A 16,382-nucleotide genomic window follows, 5' to 3' on the forward strand; every position below is an offset into this window, starting at 1 on the left:
CCTCGAGGGGACACCCCGCCCCCATACAGGGCTGAGATGACAGGTACACCAGGAGTTTTTACATGGGTGCTGGGGTCCAAACTCAGGTCCCCATGCTTAAGCAGCAAGCACTGTTACCTGCTGAGCTGCCCTCTGAACCTCCTTCCCTCCTCACCTAGATGAACTGTAAGGGCATTGAGGAGTCTAGGAGTTCTGTTTGAGATCTGGGACAGGCCCAAAGCTGCATCTCAGGCAAGGTCCCAGGTACTGCTGTTGCGGGTCTGTGGACCATGTGTCACCTTATGAGACCCTAAACAATGAGGATTTCTTGTTCTTACCAATCTGTGTAATGAGGCAATGAGAGAAACAAGTTTACCAATAAAGGAGCCAAGGAAGAATAGGAAGAAGAAATGTAGGCTGGCAAGATGGTTCCCAGGGATAATGTGCTTGCCACCCAAGCCTGATGACCCGAGTTGTGTCCATGGGAAAATGTTGGAAGGAAAGAACTGACACCCCAAACCTGTCCTCTGATGTCTACACACATACAGTGGCATGCATACACACTCACGTGCGCACACAAATATCCTATGTGACTACACATATCGAATAATAAATTCTAAAACATTTTCTAAAAAGATACTTAAAGCTGCCCAGGCATAATTAGTTCTCTCCTATTGTTTCAACATTTTAAATGATCAGGACTGAGGAATCAGCGACTTTCATGGCCTTGGAATGAGTGCTTGGGCTCCAGCCACCAAGCTCATGACTAGGGCAAAAGGAAGAGATGGGTAAAGGCAAGAACGGGTTCTGAGTGCAACCCACCTAATACAATAGTACATCTATACCCAGATACCTGAGACAAAGCCTGTTCACATCCCGGTACTCAAAGAAGGACAAGAGAATGTTTAACTTGGCTCAATTTGCCCCAAACACAATGACAGAGGATGAGAGAAACAGACATTAGGCAAGTAACTGAAATCAGGCGCAGCCCGTGCTCATTTCTAGAATCATTCACAACAGTCTGTCACCCTTGAGATGGCAGGGTCACTGTTACAGCATCTCTCCAACTCTCATGTTCAGGCTTGCGCGCTGGGATGGTAGCAGATTATTTGAGTGCTGGTCCCGGAATGAACCCTCATTTCTAGCTCCTCATTTTTGAGCTAAATAAACACCTTTATCACAAATTCTTCTGAAGGCAGCGTCTCGAATCCTGGCTCGGGAGAGTAGGTACAATTCTTCCCTCCCCACCCATCAGCTGCTGCTCTGCCAGGGAAGGCACTCCGCTCGCCTTTTGGCTGGCGCTGCTAGAAACTTGGACAAAACTGCTCAATTCAAAGGTCAAGGGATGGAGCCCATGACAGAGCCTGAGCCAGCCAGTGCACTCTTTCTCCCTAGCAACCAGGGATGGGCTCAGATTTGTGACATGGCCACATGAGCCTTCAGCTCAGTCATCTCATCGGAGGCTGAGACAGGCAGATCTCTGAGTTCCAGGCCAGGCTGGACAACACAGGAGACTCCATTGAAAGAGAGAGAGAGAGAGAGAGAGAGAGAGAGAGAGAGAGAGAGAGAGAGAGAGAGAGAGAGAGAACGAGCGCAACCAAGTGCTTTTGCTTGAGACACTAGAAAAACAGACTTACATATCCACAAGGGTTTTTGTAGCTGCAGAAGCCTCTGGAAGCCTTCATGACTAACACAAACAACTGAATGGAGATGCATGATGAAAAGCTGGCCCACACTGTGTAACCCGAGCTCAAGCCATCAGGTTTGGCGCTCAGATTTCCTCAATTCAAAGGATCTAGTTACACTGGGCTTTTGTGACTTGCAGCCCCAACTTCAGCGGGGAGGACCCTTGGTGTGGAACCAACCCTCAAACCCAGGCCTCTTAGTGCTGAGCTCATTTCCAAGAGCCTCAGTTTCTTCTTTAAAGTGGAAAACAGTTGCCCACAGGCTGGGATTGAACAAGATGTCTATGAAGGGCAAGGGATGGTGTCAGTGTGTGTGTGTGTGTGTGTGTGTGTTGGGGACAGGGCAAGGCGAGCTTATTGGATGTGTCTACTCAACCATCAGTGAACTAAATAAACTAAATGTCCTTGAGGGTGGTCACATCTACAGGCCTGGGAGGGGTCTTGGTCTTGGTCTTGATCACTACATTCCAGGTCACTATTTGGATCTGTATTTTGTTGATATTTGAAAGATAAGTGGCTTGGTTGCTGCTGTTGTGCCCACCTGGGCAAGAAGCCAAGGCCAAGCTGGGAGCCTCAGGCCCCAGTCCAAACAGCCAAGGTGAGATCATTTCTCCGTGAAACTGCCTGCTTCCCAGCAGGTTGTAAAAGGTGGGATGGCTCCTTCATTCTCCCTTGATCTGCCTGTTTCTAACCCCAGAGTTGTTCTCTCTCAGTCTTCCCTCCACCAGAGACACTAGCCTTTCTCTCCTGTACTCAGAGAGGGCCCAACCTATGGCCCACCACAATAATGTTTTGAACACAAAGCTGGAAATGAAGATTCCAGCTTTTTTTTCTCTCCCCTCCCTTCCTCTCCCTTCTCCCTCCCTTCTTTTGAGGCAGGGTCTCAGTGAGTAGCCCTGGTTATCCCGGAACTTGTTTGTAACCCAGGCTGGATTTGAACTTCTGGTGGACCTCCTGCCTTTGCCTCTGCCTCCCAGGTGCTAGCGTTGCATGTGGGTGACACCGTGTTTGGCTGTCCACTCATTTCTACTCACTGTCCCGTCAACAAAACCTCCCTTGGTGAGAACACACTGAGTGTGGCTTTACTTCCAGCATGCAGGGAGGGACGAATCCACCAAGAACTCAGAATTAGTATCTCAGGAAATGATGGTGCCAGGTGGTGTCTGATTCTCTCTTCAGATTATCATTATTTTATGCAAGCTGCAATTGGCAATGTTACAAGTTTGCCACAGGGTAAGTAGAGATTTGGCTCAAATCTGAGACCAAATTAAGATTTCTGACAAATAGTGTAATGCAATGTCTGCCATATAACTATGGTAAATATTAGTTTTTCTCCCGGGTTCTCCCTCTAAGCAGTTTCTAGTAAGGTGTGATGTATCCAGGGCTGACTGCATCTTAAACAAAGAGTTTTCATTTCAGTAGCATTAGATAACATTTATGGTTTCTTTTTTAAGGTGCATCAGGTGCACAGACTATAGTACAACATGGTTTCTAAAGAAAAAGGAAATATGTAGGAAAATACATGAAAAGATGCACACAAAATCCACTGACCTGAGCCAAGAAGAAAAGGGCAGGGACGGTGGAAGTAATTAAGTAATTTAGTCTGGGTGTGGTGACCTATACCTTTAATCCCAGTAGTTGGGAGGCAAGCACAGGCAGATTTTTTATAAATTTAATGCTAGTTTGGTCTATATATCGAGTTCCCTTACAGTCAGGGCTACACAGAGAGAGACTCTGCCTCACAAAAACAAAAACACTTTAGCCTGTTATGTCTTAAGTTTTAAGCTTTTAAATGAGAATATATATGTGTGTATATATACATATATATATATTATACACAATTAAAATAAGTTTTTGTTTTCTTTTTCACATTTTAATTGATTAATTGACGTGTGTGTGTTTATGTGTACACATGTGTACCAACCCTAAAATACTTAAAAAAGTTATTTTATTTAGCATCTTTAAAAACAAGCTATTGTATAGTTTTAAAAAGTAAGCAGATGGCCGGGAAAGAATGAGTCTGTCTGCTTTACACCTTTAGGGAGTCGGGAAGGCAGTGAGGGGGATGGAAGCCAGGCCTCAGGCACATACTCCTGCACTGCATGGTGTTCTTCAGCCTTCTTTGCTTGGTGCCTATTGGGACTCAACCCTGGGTTTCCACAGCTGCATGGATTCTTTTGCATGGGAAAGAGCCAGGAAGTCCATGTTCTTCAATCTGGTTGACTAATAGCTTAAAGCAGAGCAAATCTTCATTCTTCTCAGTCTAGTCTAGGTTTGCTACTTAGGTTTTTCGGTTGTTTGTTTGTTTGTATGTTTTTGTCAACTTGATGCACGTTCCGGATGATAAAGTCATCTGGAAAGAGAGACCCTTAGAATGCCCACTAGGTGAATTTGTATGGTCGGTTTCTTTCTTCTTCTTCTTTTTTTTTTCCTTTTGGTTTTTTGAGACAGGGTTTCTCTGTATATCCCTGGCTATCCTGGAACTCACTCTGTAGACCAGCCTAGCCTTGAACTCAGAAATCCGCCTGCCTCTGCCTCCCAAGTACTGGGATTAAAGGCGTGCGCCACCACGCCCGGCTATGGTCAGTTTCTTAATTGATGAGTGATATAGAAAGGTTCAGCCTGCTGTGGGAAGTGCCATCCCTGGGCAGGTGGTCCAGGGATATATAAGAAAACAGGCTGAGTAAGCTAAGTAGAGCAAGCCAGTCAGCAGAGGTCTTCCACAGTTTCTGCTTCAGTCCCCACCTCGGTCCTCACCCTGCCTTCCCTTCATGGTGGACTGTTTGTCTCCCCAGATCATTTTTTTGGTCAGTTTTGTCACAGCAGTAGGAAACAAAACTAAAACTCCAGGTTTCCAATGAACTTCAGGTAGTCCTTCCTTGGAGACTTTAACTTTGGAATAAACAAACTGGGAGCTAAGATAGGCCAGGGAGTGGGTGCTACCCAGGAAGAAGAGCAACAGGACAAGCTGGGTCTTGCAGGAAGGATTAATCCTCTTCACCCTCTGTGATGGTTTGTGTATGCTCAGCCCAGGGAGTGGTACTGTTAGAAGGTGTGGCACTGATAGGAAGTGTGGCCTTTTTGGAGTAGGCTTGGCACTGTGGGTGTGGACTTTAAGAACCTCATCCTAGCTGTCTGGAAGCCAGTAGTCTTCTAACAGCCTTCAGATGAAGATGTAGAACTCTCGGTTCCTCCTGCACCACGCCTGCCTGGATGCTGCCATACTCCTGCCTTGATGATAATGGACTGAACCTCTGAAGCTGTAAGCCGGCTCCAATTAAATGTTGTACTTTAAGAAATGTCTTGGTCATGGTATCTGTTCACAGCAGTAAAACCCTAACTAAGACACACTCCTAAGAAGACCTCTCTCTTTTTTCACGTTGGAAAGATGTCACTCACTTAATCAAATATAGACTTCAAGGAAACACATTTGGTTTGTACAGTCAAAACAAAGCAAGGAGGTTGCTGACATAGCTTAGCTGGCAGAATGCTTTCCCAGCATGAACAAAGGCCTGGGCTTGATCTCCAGCACTGAACAAAAGCCGGTGTGCTGCCCCACACATTTCTCATCACAGACATGCTCCTGTCTCCACCTCCTATCTTACGGAAGTGCTGGCACAGATGTTTGCTAGCATGTCTGGCTTTATGTGGGTTCTGACACATATGCAGCAACTACTTGACCCACAGAACTATCTTCCAACCCCTAACTTATTATTAAGAAGTGGTCTTGCTTTGGTGGTCAAGCTAGTCTTGAACTCCTCACCTCCAGTGATTCTTCTGCCTCAGATACTGGTCAGAGCAATGTGCAACATTTTGTTTTCCAGCTTTGGATGTCCCTCCTGTCATCAGCCCTGACGACATCTACACCACACATCCACTCACAGTGTGGTCCTGCCTTTCATCCTAAAGCCTTTCCACTTCTTTACTGCCACCAGAGAGCCTTTTGAAGCGCCGTGTCCCATCCTGTCACTTAGGAAGGACATTTGCCATCTCTTAAAACTTGCTCAGATGCAAGTTCTCTGTTCAGGCCCCAGTCCCGTGCCACATGTTTATACCACTTAAGATGTCCCTAGGCATTTTAAAGGCCAGAAAACATATTTTCAACTGGTTTGGGTGCCATAAGGAATCCTGATCTGCATCCATTGGTAACACGTCTCATTTGTAGAGTGGCTTAGCTCTCCATAGATTGCTTTCTGAAGTTCACAGACAGAAAGCTGATGTAGTAGAATGCTGGCCTCTTGCCTTTATCAACAGTATCCAAGGACACGAGACTAAAGTTTCTTCTTTCCATACTGGGGATGGAATGCTAGGCTAATGTCCTACCACTGAGCTGCATGCCTACTCCTCAAGGCCAGCAAATCTTATGGGTGTCTTCAAGACTTATCATAAGTCCTTGTCTGGCTTCCCGCTGGACCTTGCTGGGCTGAGTGTATTCATTTATTGGACATCTGTATTTGTTAACTTGGGTAAGTTGACAAAAACAACTCACAATTCCAGGGCAGAGCACATCATGCCGGTGAAGTCATGGTGACGGGTGCTGGAGGCCGTGAGTCACATGGCATTCAAAGTGGGAAGCAGGAGGAGATGGATGCTGGCATTCAAAGTGGGAAGCAGGAGATAGATGCTGGTGCTCAGCTTGCTCTCTCCTTTCACTCAGTCTGGACCTGAATGAACATGAATGGGCTGGTGCCCTGCAAGGGCGGGTCTTCCCATCTCTGCTAGCCCCTCACAGACACCCCCACAGGTACATCGTTTAGGTGACTAGTTGAAGTGATAATCCAATCACTATCACAATACTCATATCTCAACTTTGTCTCAAGAATTGTATACTCTATTGAAGTATGGTGGTTCAAGGTCCGGATCTTCTTCTCTTCTCTTCTCTTCTCTTCTCTTCTCTTCTCTTCTCTTCTCTTCTCTTCTCTTCTCTTCTCTTCTCTTCTCTTCTCTTCCCTTCCCTTCCCTTCCCTTCCCTTCCCTTCCCTTCCCTTCCCTCCCCTCCCCTCCCCTCCCCTCCCCTCCCCTCCCCTCCCCTCCCCTCCCCTCCCCTCCCTTCCTCTTCTCTTCTTCTCCTCTCCTCTCCTTTCTTCTCTTTTCTCCTTTCCCTCCGTCCTCCCTTCCTTTCATCTTTTCTTCCTTTCTTTTTTGTTGTCTTTGTCTTTCTTGTGGTTTTTTTTTTTTTTTTTTCCAGACATGGTTTCTCTCTGTAGCTCTGGCTACTCTTTTTTTTTTTTTTTTTTTTTTTTTTTTTTTTTTTTTTTTTTTTTGGTTTTTCGAGACAGGGTTTCTCTGTATAGCCCTGGCTGTTCTGGAACTCACTTTGTAGACCAGGCTGGCCTCGAACTCAGAAATCCGCCTGCCTCTGCCTCTCAAGCACTGGGATTAAAGGCATGTGTGGCTATGGTCTGGATTTCTTAACTGGTTACTGACACAGACAATGAACTGTTGACTGGGTTTGTGTCAGGCTCCAAAGTGTCCCTGCTTCCCTGGAGCTAGGGACCAAAGATGAAAAGGAGATTAAAACACACACACACACACACACACACACACACACAACCCCCAAAAAGGTATTGAAGAAACAGCAGCATTGCCCCTCATACTTTCCTCCTCAAACTGTTGTTTGCAATAACATTATTTTGAATATATGTAAGTGAATGTACAAGAAAGGTTCTACCAGATAGGGGAGAAAAAGGATCTATTCAAGAAAGCTGAATAGTAGTTGGTAGCGCCATGGCTTCTTAGTGTACTGTAACTGGAGTGTGAGGTGATAGGCTAGTGAGTCTTTGCTGAATTTACTAAAAAGGTCACAGTCAAATGGTGAAAGAACAAGTTTGACTGGACCATCTTGTTTTCGTTTTGCTGACACTGTAGCCTAGGCTGGACTGGGACTCATTACTTATGTAGGCCAGCATGTCCTCAAACACTCAGTAATCCTCCTGCCTCAGCCTCTGGACTGTTGAGGTAACAGGCAATAGCCACCACATGGCATGGGCCAACAGGCATAGGCTGACTCCATCTGCAATTAATTCCATCGTTCATACTCCACTGACTTCTAATTCCAACCATATCGAGGCAAATGTGACCTCTTACATCAAGCAAGGTAGTCCAGGCATTAAACAGGTAATTAGGGCTGGCGTATATCTCACTGGTAGAGAGCTGGCTTAGCATGCATGGGACTCAAGTCAGATCTCTATCAAAATGAAACAGCACAATCCCCTCCTCAGTAGCAGCAACCAAAAAAGGCCCCAATAATGGCACGCAAAGGTAACTGAGGGGGCTCATGAGGTAGTGTGTTTGCTACAAAAGCCTGAGGGAGGGCCTGAGTCTGATCCCCAGAAGCCATATAAAAATGCCTGCTGTGGTCCCCACAGCCGTAATCTCAAGCTGGGGAGGCGGAGACAGACAGATTCCAGTCTGACCTAAGTGGTGAGCTCCAGACTAAGAAGTCTCTCAAAGGAGATAGATGGGTCCTGAAGACGACAGCTAAGGTTGTCTTCTGGCCTCCACACATACGTGCATGTGTATGCATATCTCCCCAACACACACACCACATGCACATGCATGCACACATTAACATATATATATATGTATGTATTGTATATATATATATATATATATATGTATATATATATACATGAAAACAGCTAATTGCACAGATGCTCCAATCTTTACTGAGGGTCTGCTCTACTACTCTTTAGGAGATTTCCTCTCTAGGCTAGCAGGAGGTCCTGAGGCAGCATGGTTGACAAGTACCACAGTAGGGGCCAAGTTTATCTTCTGTCTGCTTGTTTGTTTAAAGACAGGGTTTCTTTGTGTAGCCCTGGCTGTCCTGGAACTCACCCTGTAGACCAGGTTGACCTCAAACTTAAAGATCCGCCTGCCTCTGCCTCCCAAGGGCTGGGATTAAAGGCGTGCGCCACCACCACCCAGGATGCCAAGTTAAGGCAACTTCGGGCAGACAGGATAAGAAGCTTGCTACAAGACACACAACTCGGGTGCAGATGTGGTGGGGACATCCTCTGGGAGATGGGGGAGGAGGAATGGGATGAGGAACAGTCAGAGGGCAGACTGGGAGGGGGATAACGACTGGACTGTAAATAAAAAAGGTTAAATAATAATGGTAATAATAATAAGTAATAGACATACAGCTGGTTCATGGAAAGCTAAGAACTGAGCCTACTCATGGCAAAATGAAGACTTTTAGTCACTGTGCTGTATGCCACCTCTCCTATAAGAATCTCACTGCTGTCCCCATTTTATAGACGAGAAGATGGAGGCTCAGGGCAGACTCTGTTTAAGGTTACTGAGTCTAGGAGCCAAATCAGAATGTAGGTAGATGTAAGTGATTTTGCTGTTCACTGCAATCCCACACCACCACTGCAGGGGCCTGTGTCAAGGCCTCAGCCATACTGCAGTGTCTAGTCATTTATACATGTCTCCGTTCACTGAGGCTACAAGCTGCTTTAGAGAAACGACCAGGCTATTCAGTTCTGTTTCACTGGCCCTGGAACAGTTTTGGTGTTTAATCCACTATGCAAATGTTTGCTGAATGAACTAAATAACCGATAACTGGAGGAATGATTGCTAGGGAAGTTTCCAGACCCAGGGTATGGCCTCGGACACTGTGCCTGAGCCTGTCCTCGGCCTCAGGAACAAAGCCCTCCAAAAGGAAGAAAGAAAGAAAATGGGGCGTAGCAAGGATTCCAGACTGGATTCCATGACGTCACCCGAAGTTGGATGTCTGCAGTCGTAAACAAAGGCTCTTGTGACATGGCCCCTGGCCAGGCTAGCCACTCAGCTCCTGTGGGGGAGGTGGTTGAAGAGAGCAGCCCCCATGTTGGCCTCTACCCTGTATTCAGCCTCTGGATTTAGCAGGTAACTCCTCCAAGGGAAAAACCAGGACAGGAAATCATGTTGCCATGGAGACCAGAGAGGCCTTTCCAGACAGAGGGAAAATAAACACACTGTGCTTGGACTTAACCCCCACCAAGCCACGGAGGCCTCATCTCCCCGCTAGGGAGGCCCCGACTTTCTCTGGAAACTTTGAGTGGACTCTCTTCCGAGTACCCTAGACATCAAGAGCTCCGTGAATGGGTTACTTGACCTTAGCCGTGTCCCTGGGGCAACAGGAGCCTGGGGATGGAGGAAGAAGCCCTTTTGTAACTTCACCTTCAGGCCTTCTCAGACTCTCAGAGCTGGCAACTGAATTCTGACCATGACAAAACATTTATGTTGTGTCTGTTGTAAGCCAGGTTCTACCTACTTTAGAGTTATTAAACTTATTCGGTCCTCATAGCAATCATTATTATGATACTTTTACCAGTGAGGAAACAGACAGCCAGAGACCGAGTGGCTCTTATAAGGTCATATATAGTTGGTAGTGGCACCAGAATTTAGTGTACTTTGCAATGTTTGAACTACAGATTCATTGTACAGTGTGACCCCCTATCGTTTGATGAACCACTATCCTGAATGATTGCTATGGGGGGGGGGGGGTTAAATTCAGTGTGCAGTTATTGAGCACCGACTGTATAATAGGCATTATATCGAGCAAAAAAAGAGTAGCAAGAAAGAGACAAAGATGATACCAGGACACACAGCTTTCGGTACAGAAAGAAGGGGTCCTTCTTTTCAGTCTCAAGGTGGGAACAAGTTGGCTCTTTGGGAGAGGTGAAGAGAAGCCAGAGGAGCTTCTAATTTCTAATTGAGGGCTGGAGAGACGGCTCAGTGGTTGAGGACACTCGACTGCTCTTCCAGAGGTCCTGAGTTCGATTCCCAGCAACCTCATGGTGGCTCACAACCATCTGTAATGGGATCTGTTGCCCTCTTGTGGTGTGTCTGAAGAGAGCAACAGTATACTCACATATATAAAATAAATACATCTTTTTTTTAAAAAAAATCTGATTGAAGAGGTGGAGTTTGCTCCCATATCTGACTCAGAGGAAGCAGTGAGGAAATCAATCTGTGCCCTGCCAGGACCTGTGCCTGCCATGGACCTGGGGCCAAATCAATCTGTGCCCTGCCAGGACCTGTGCCTGCCATGGACCTGGGGCCAAATCAATCTGTGCCCTGCCAGGACCTGTGCCTGCCATGGACCTGGGGGCCAAATCAATCTGTGCCCTGCCAGGACCTGTGCCTGCCATGGACCTGGGGCCAAATCAATCTGTGCCCTGCCAGGACCTGTGCCTGCCATGGACCTGGGGCCAGCCCCTTCAGGCTGAATGCCAAAAGATACCTGCTAGGGTTATCTGTCTTGGTAAAAATCATTACTTTTTAGGTTAACATATGAAGCGATGGGTTTCCTCGTGGCATTCTCATCAGTACATGTCTCTGCTCTCATCTGTTCCCCATCCCCACCTCCCTCTCCTGTGCTCCCTCACTGCCGCCCACCACTGTATTTCCCCTTTGAGAATTGTCTCAGTTAACCCATTACATGCGTTCCTATCACATGTATATGTTCGTTTGCTTCCTATTGCTATGGTGGAACACTCCGACTCAAAGGAACTTGGGGAGGAAAGGGTTTACTTGGCTTACACGTCCTGATCATGGTCCTTCAAAGGAAGCCAAGGCAGGAACCTGGAGGCAGGAACTAAACCAGACACCATGGAGGGATGCTGCTTACTGGCTTGCTCCCTAAGGTTCGCTCAGCCTGCTTTCTTATGCAACTCAGGACCACCTGCCCTGGGGTGGCAATGCCTGTGGTGAGCTAGAGCCCTCCCCCACTCCACATTAATCAAGAAAATGTACCACAGGCTTGCCTATAGCTCAATTTGATGGGAACATATTCAGTAGAAGTCCCCTCTCCCTAGGTGACTCCAGCTGTGTCAAGCTGACAAAAAGTAACCAGCACAGTGTATCCCACCACCCTCCCTCTCCGTTACCAACTTCCCTAAAGCTCTCTTCCTACAAAACCAAACAGACGAATATCGTTCCAAATCTCAGACCCACAAGACAAGAGCCGACATGATGGTTCTTTCACTGCTGAGTCTCAGTCTCACTCATTGCCCTGCAAATGCATGTTTTCACTCTTCTTTATGGCTGAATAAAGCCCCACAGTGTAAATGTACCACATTTTCTTTATCCATTTATCTGATGACGGACACCTAAGCTGGTTCCATTCCCTGGTGGTTGTGGATAAATATAGATAAGCATAATAAACATGAATGTGTAAGTATCTCTATGGCATGCTGGCCTAGAATCCTTAGGGTAAATGCCCAGTAATGGCATAGACAGGTCACATGTACACCTGTTTTTGTGTGGCCCGCAGGCTAAGAACAGTTTCCCATTCTCATACTATTGAAAAAAAGATGTAAAGTAAAATAAAGTAAAATGAAATGAAAAACATTTTTAAGTTAAAATGTGAAAAGAGAAAAGGGGAAACAAATTAAAAATTAACAGAAAGAGAGAAAAGAATTAACATACTGTTTGATAATATAGGAAAATTACATAAAATTCCAGTTTGGAGCTGGGCAGTGGTGGTACACACCTTTAGTCCCAGGACTTGAGTGGCAGAGGCAGGTGAATCTCTATGAGTTGCAGGCCAGCCGAGAAAATATGCTGAGTTCCAGAACAGCCAAGCCTACACAGAGAAATCCTGTCTTGAAACACAAAACAAAACAAAATTCCAGTTTGGGTGTTGTAATGGTTTGTGTATGCCTGGTGTCAGGGTCTGGGGTATTGCTGTGATAGGCCTGACCATGCTTTTGTTTGGAGAAGTGTGGATCTGGGGACTTTGGAAAGCAGTAGAATGCTTTAAGTGGGGCTTAATGGGCTATTCTAGTAGGAATATGGAAGACACTGTTGCTGAGAGTGATCTGAACTCTGCAGACCTGGCCCAAGAGGTTTCAGAGGAGAAGAATTTTAGTGTGTGGCCTAGAGACTATTTCTGTGTTATTCTGGTGAAGAATGTAGCTGCTTTTTGCCCTTGTCCAAAGAATCTGCCTGAGGCTAAGGTGAAGAGATTTATATTAATTGCATTGACAAAGGAAGTCTCAGAAAAGCCCAGCAGAGACTCTGTTCTTTGGCTAAGTTGTAGGAAGAGCGTTTTGAACAAGCATAGCAAGCTTAGAAGGAAAGCATAAACTATATGGTTTGAGTATTAAAGGGGCATCAGGAAGTTAAGTGGAGGTGCGGTGGTCTAAGTGAGAATGTCCCCGTAGCCTCGTGGATTTGAACACTTGGTCCTCAGATGGTGGTGCTGTCTGTGGAGGAAGTATGTCATTGGGCATGGGCTTTGGGGGTTTAAAGACTTGCACGGGGCTGGAGAGATGGCTCAGAGGTTAAGAGCACTGACTGATCTTCCAGAGGTCCTGAGTTCAAATCCCAGCAACCATGTGGTAGATCACAACCATCTGTAATGGGATCTGACACCCTCTTCTGGTGTGTCTGACACACTAGTGTGCTCATATACATAGAATAAATAAATTAAAAAAAAAAAACTAGCACGAAATCCTTTGTTCGCTCTGTTTCCTGCTTGTGGTTCAAGATGTGAGCTCTCAGCATTCTGTGCATACCACCATGCCCACTGCCCGCTGCCATGTTTCTCCGTCATGGTGGACTCCTATCCCTCAGGAACTGTAAGTCCAAATAAACCGTTCCTTTTGTAAGTTATCTTGGCCATGGTGTTTTATCACAGTAATAGAAAAATAATTAATATAAGAGGTGGCAGAGCCAGGCTACGGACCAGGGCCTCCAGACCTTACTTTGTTCCTTCTTCTCTTTCTTCCTTTCTCTTTTCTTTACTTGCAAATGTTCATTGCAAGAAGTCATTGGTCTGGTTTGAGGCCTTTAGCTTCTGTTACACTATCAACACTGGATCTTCACCGGGACTCCTCTCAGTTACCTGGTTGTTGCTCTGTGCCATCAAGATCCTGCAACTTTGGATCTGCAGGATGGGCCCCTTCATGTGCTCCAGCAGTTCATAGATGAGGTGGATGTTGGGGTGAACCAACTCAAAGTCCTAGATCTGGGCCTGGAATATAGCTGAGTTGATCAGCCCTCTACCTCTCCCTGACCCACACCACCAGGGCAAGCTCTCCTGCACTGCACTGGCTAGCTCACTCAATGCCTCAGCCAGCAAGGAACAGGGCCAGCTCTTCTCTCAAGCCCTTGGGGCTGGCTTACCTGCACCAGAGTCAGCTCTACTGTGCTGCCCAGACAAGGTGTAGAGCCTGCTTTCCAGAGTGCTGCAGTCAGTGAGGGGCTAGGTGGGCCTCCAGAGTTTTAGCTCTCAGCAACTGTTCCCCTCTCTCAGAATGAGGTTGTGTCCCAGAGGCTGGAGAGCTGAAGAAGTCACTCTCACACTGAATATTACCTGAGCTGCTGCCGCACTTGGCATAAAGGCTGCAGGTGGGGCCAGGAAGCTCCACTACTTTATAGTGTTTGCGTTGGGCACATAGGCTCCTTGACCTCTGCTGTGCAACAGTTTCCTCAATGATTAAAACCTCCCATCCAAGGGGGAAGCTCTCTTTAAGACACAGGATGCTGTTAGAGGTCGGTGAAACAACAGAATGCTGTAAGACAGAGGTTCTCCCAACTTTCAGAACACTACGACCCTTTAGTATAGTTCTGCATGTTGGGGTGATCCCCAACCACGTGATTATTTTTATTGCTACTTCATAACTGTAATCATGTATGGAAGCAAAACATAAATTTGCTACTATTACAAATCATAATGTAAATATCTGATATGCAGGATATCTGAAATGCGACCCCTGTGAAAGGGTTATTTGACCTCCAAAGGGGTCAAGATCCACAGGTTGAGAACTACTGCTCTAAGGGGCTATGGAACACTCCTTCTTGCAGGGAAGCTTTAAAAGATCAGGAGTAAACAACTCAAAATAGCTTCAGGAAGTTCCTGAAACTGAGTGGATTCTCTAATGCCTGCCCAGCCCACCCCCCAAGCTTATGCAAACTGTAAGAACGCTAGAGAGACACTCTAAGGGCAACCAAACTTCCTGGAAGAGGCTCAGGAGTAACTGAGCTACTTGGAAAGGACACTCTCTGTGATAATTTTAATAAGAATGTTTTCCATAGGCTCATATATTTGAATGCTTGGTCACCAGGGAGTGGCACTACTTGAAAAGGATTAGGAGGTGTGGCCTTGTTGGAGGAAGTGTGTCGCTGAGGGTGGGCTTGGGGGTTTCAAAATCCTCAGCCAGTTTCAGCAGCTCTCTCTCCTTGCTGCCTGTGGATGCAGATGTAGAACTCCCAGCTACTTCTTCAGTCCCATGTCTGCCTGTATGTCACCATGCTCCCTGACACAATAAGGACTAAACCTCTGAAACTGTAAGCAAGCCCCAGAAAATCCTTTCTTTTTAAAGAGTTGCCTTGGTCATAGTGTCTCTTCACAGCAAATGAACAGTGATCTTACATTCCCCAACCTGTTGAACTGCTTTGCAGTTTATGTGATACACCTCAGGTTTCTAGCTTTTATAAGCTGTTACCTATGTTGCAGTGTGCCTTGGTGATGCAGCTGTCATTTATGCTCTTTTAAGTAACCCCTCACCTATATTCCTGTAAATAATGCCAATAAAACTCATTGGTCACCGAGTTTTTGGTAGAATTGATATTTTAGCCTGTCATATGATCCTTGCTTGTTGCCCCCCCCCAAGAATAGTATTATAAAAAAACCTTAGGCCCGCCCCCTCGGTCCTTACGAACATGGAGCTTTGGGGCCTCCAAAATCACAGTGTGACTTTAGTCAAACTCATCAATGTCCCTGTGCCTTCAGTTTATCTTTGGCATGTAAGGATTATTAGGAGGATTAAACTTAGTGATACATTTACAGAATACTTAGTGGATATCATAAGCCCTATGTCTTGGGAATCTGAGAGGTCCTGAGTTCAAAGGGCTGTATGGCTTCCTTTTGGTTTTGACAAATAGTAACCCTGGAGGATAGGAGGGAGGGGAGCAAGTTTGACATATAGTCTATGCCCCATAACTATGGGTTCCACCTACATTAAAGATGCCTCTGCTACCCTCATGGCCTTCTGTACCTTAGTCTGTACCTCAGTCTGTTAGAGAGGCCACTGCTCCTCTTGGCTTCTCCAGCCCCATCTGGCTACGAGAGCCCACGTTCTTAGCCTCACATCCTCTTGGGTTTCTTTCACTTCATCCTCTCTTTTTTTTTTTAAAGATTTATTTATTATATGTAAGTACACTGTAGCTGTCTTCAGACACTCCAGAAGAGGGCGCCAGATCTCATTGCGGATGGTTGTGAGCCACCATGTGGTTGCTGGGATTTGAACTCTGGACCTTCGGAAGAGCAGTCGGGTGCTCTTACCCACTGAGCCATCTCACCAGCCCCTCACTTCATCCTCTCTTTGGAAAATTTCTTTCCATGAAGTGCTCCTTATGTGACCAAATTAAAGCCTGCCTCCTCTGTCCTGCTGGGGTCTTACTGAAGCACTTCCCACTGAAACTCATTAGCCAAGCACATCTGGGAGACCCCATGGGTCCTGCCCAGCTTCCCCAAACTAGAGCTCCCCAGTTCCTTTCCACAGCATTTATAGTTGAATGACCCATCAAAACATCCTATTCCCTAGAGATAGACAGAGGTACTTTCACATGTTGGTGGGTAAAATCACAGTATAGCACAGGCTAAGCACACAGGGATTTGGCAATACATTTCAACAGCTGGGTCCCTTTGACCCAGTAACTTAATCTTTAGGAATTGATCTCAAGGATAATAATCCTATCGGTGAGTACTGGGATGACAGT

General features: G+C 46.2%; 1 long non-coding RNA gene across 2 annotated transcripts in view; it reads left to right on the forward strand.

The window, feature by feature from the left end:
• Positions 1-9,473: 9,473 nt before the first annotated feature.
• LOC110297210 (uncharacterized) overlaps positions 9,474-16,382 on the forward strand; it is a 30,527-nt gene continuing 23,618 nt past the window's right edge. For both annotated transcript variants that reach the window (XR_015048062.1, XR_002378254.2), the window contains exon 1: positions 9,474-9,536. This is a non-coding gene — a long non-coding RNA (uncharacterized LOC110297210). The remainder of the gene's footprint in view (positions 9,537-16,382) is intronic.

The sequence above is a fragment of the Mus caroli genome, unplaced genomic scaffold, assembly GCF_978045245.1.
Source record: "Mus caroli unplaced genomic scaffold, Mus_caroli_1 scaffold_8, whole genome shotgun sequence".
Lineage (NCBI taxonomy): Eukaryota > Metazoa > Chordata > Mammalia > Rodentia > Muridae > Mus > Mus caroli.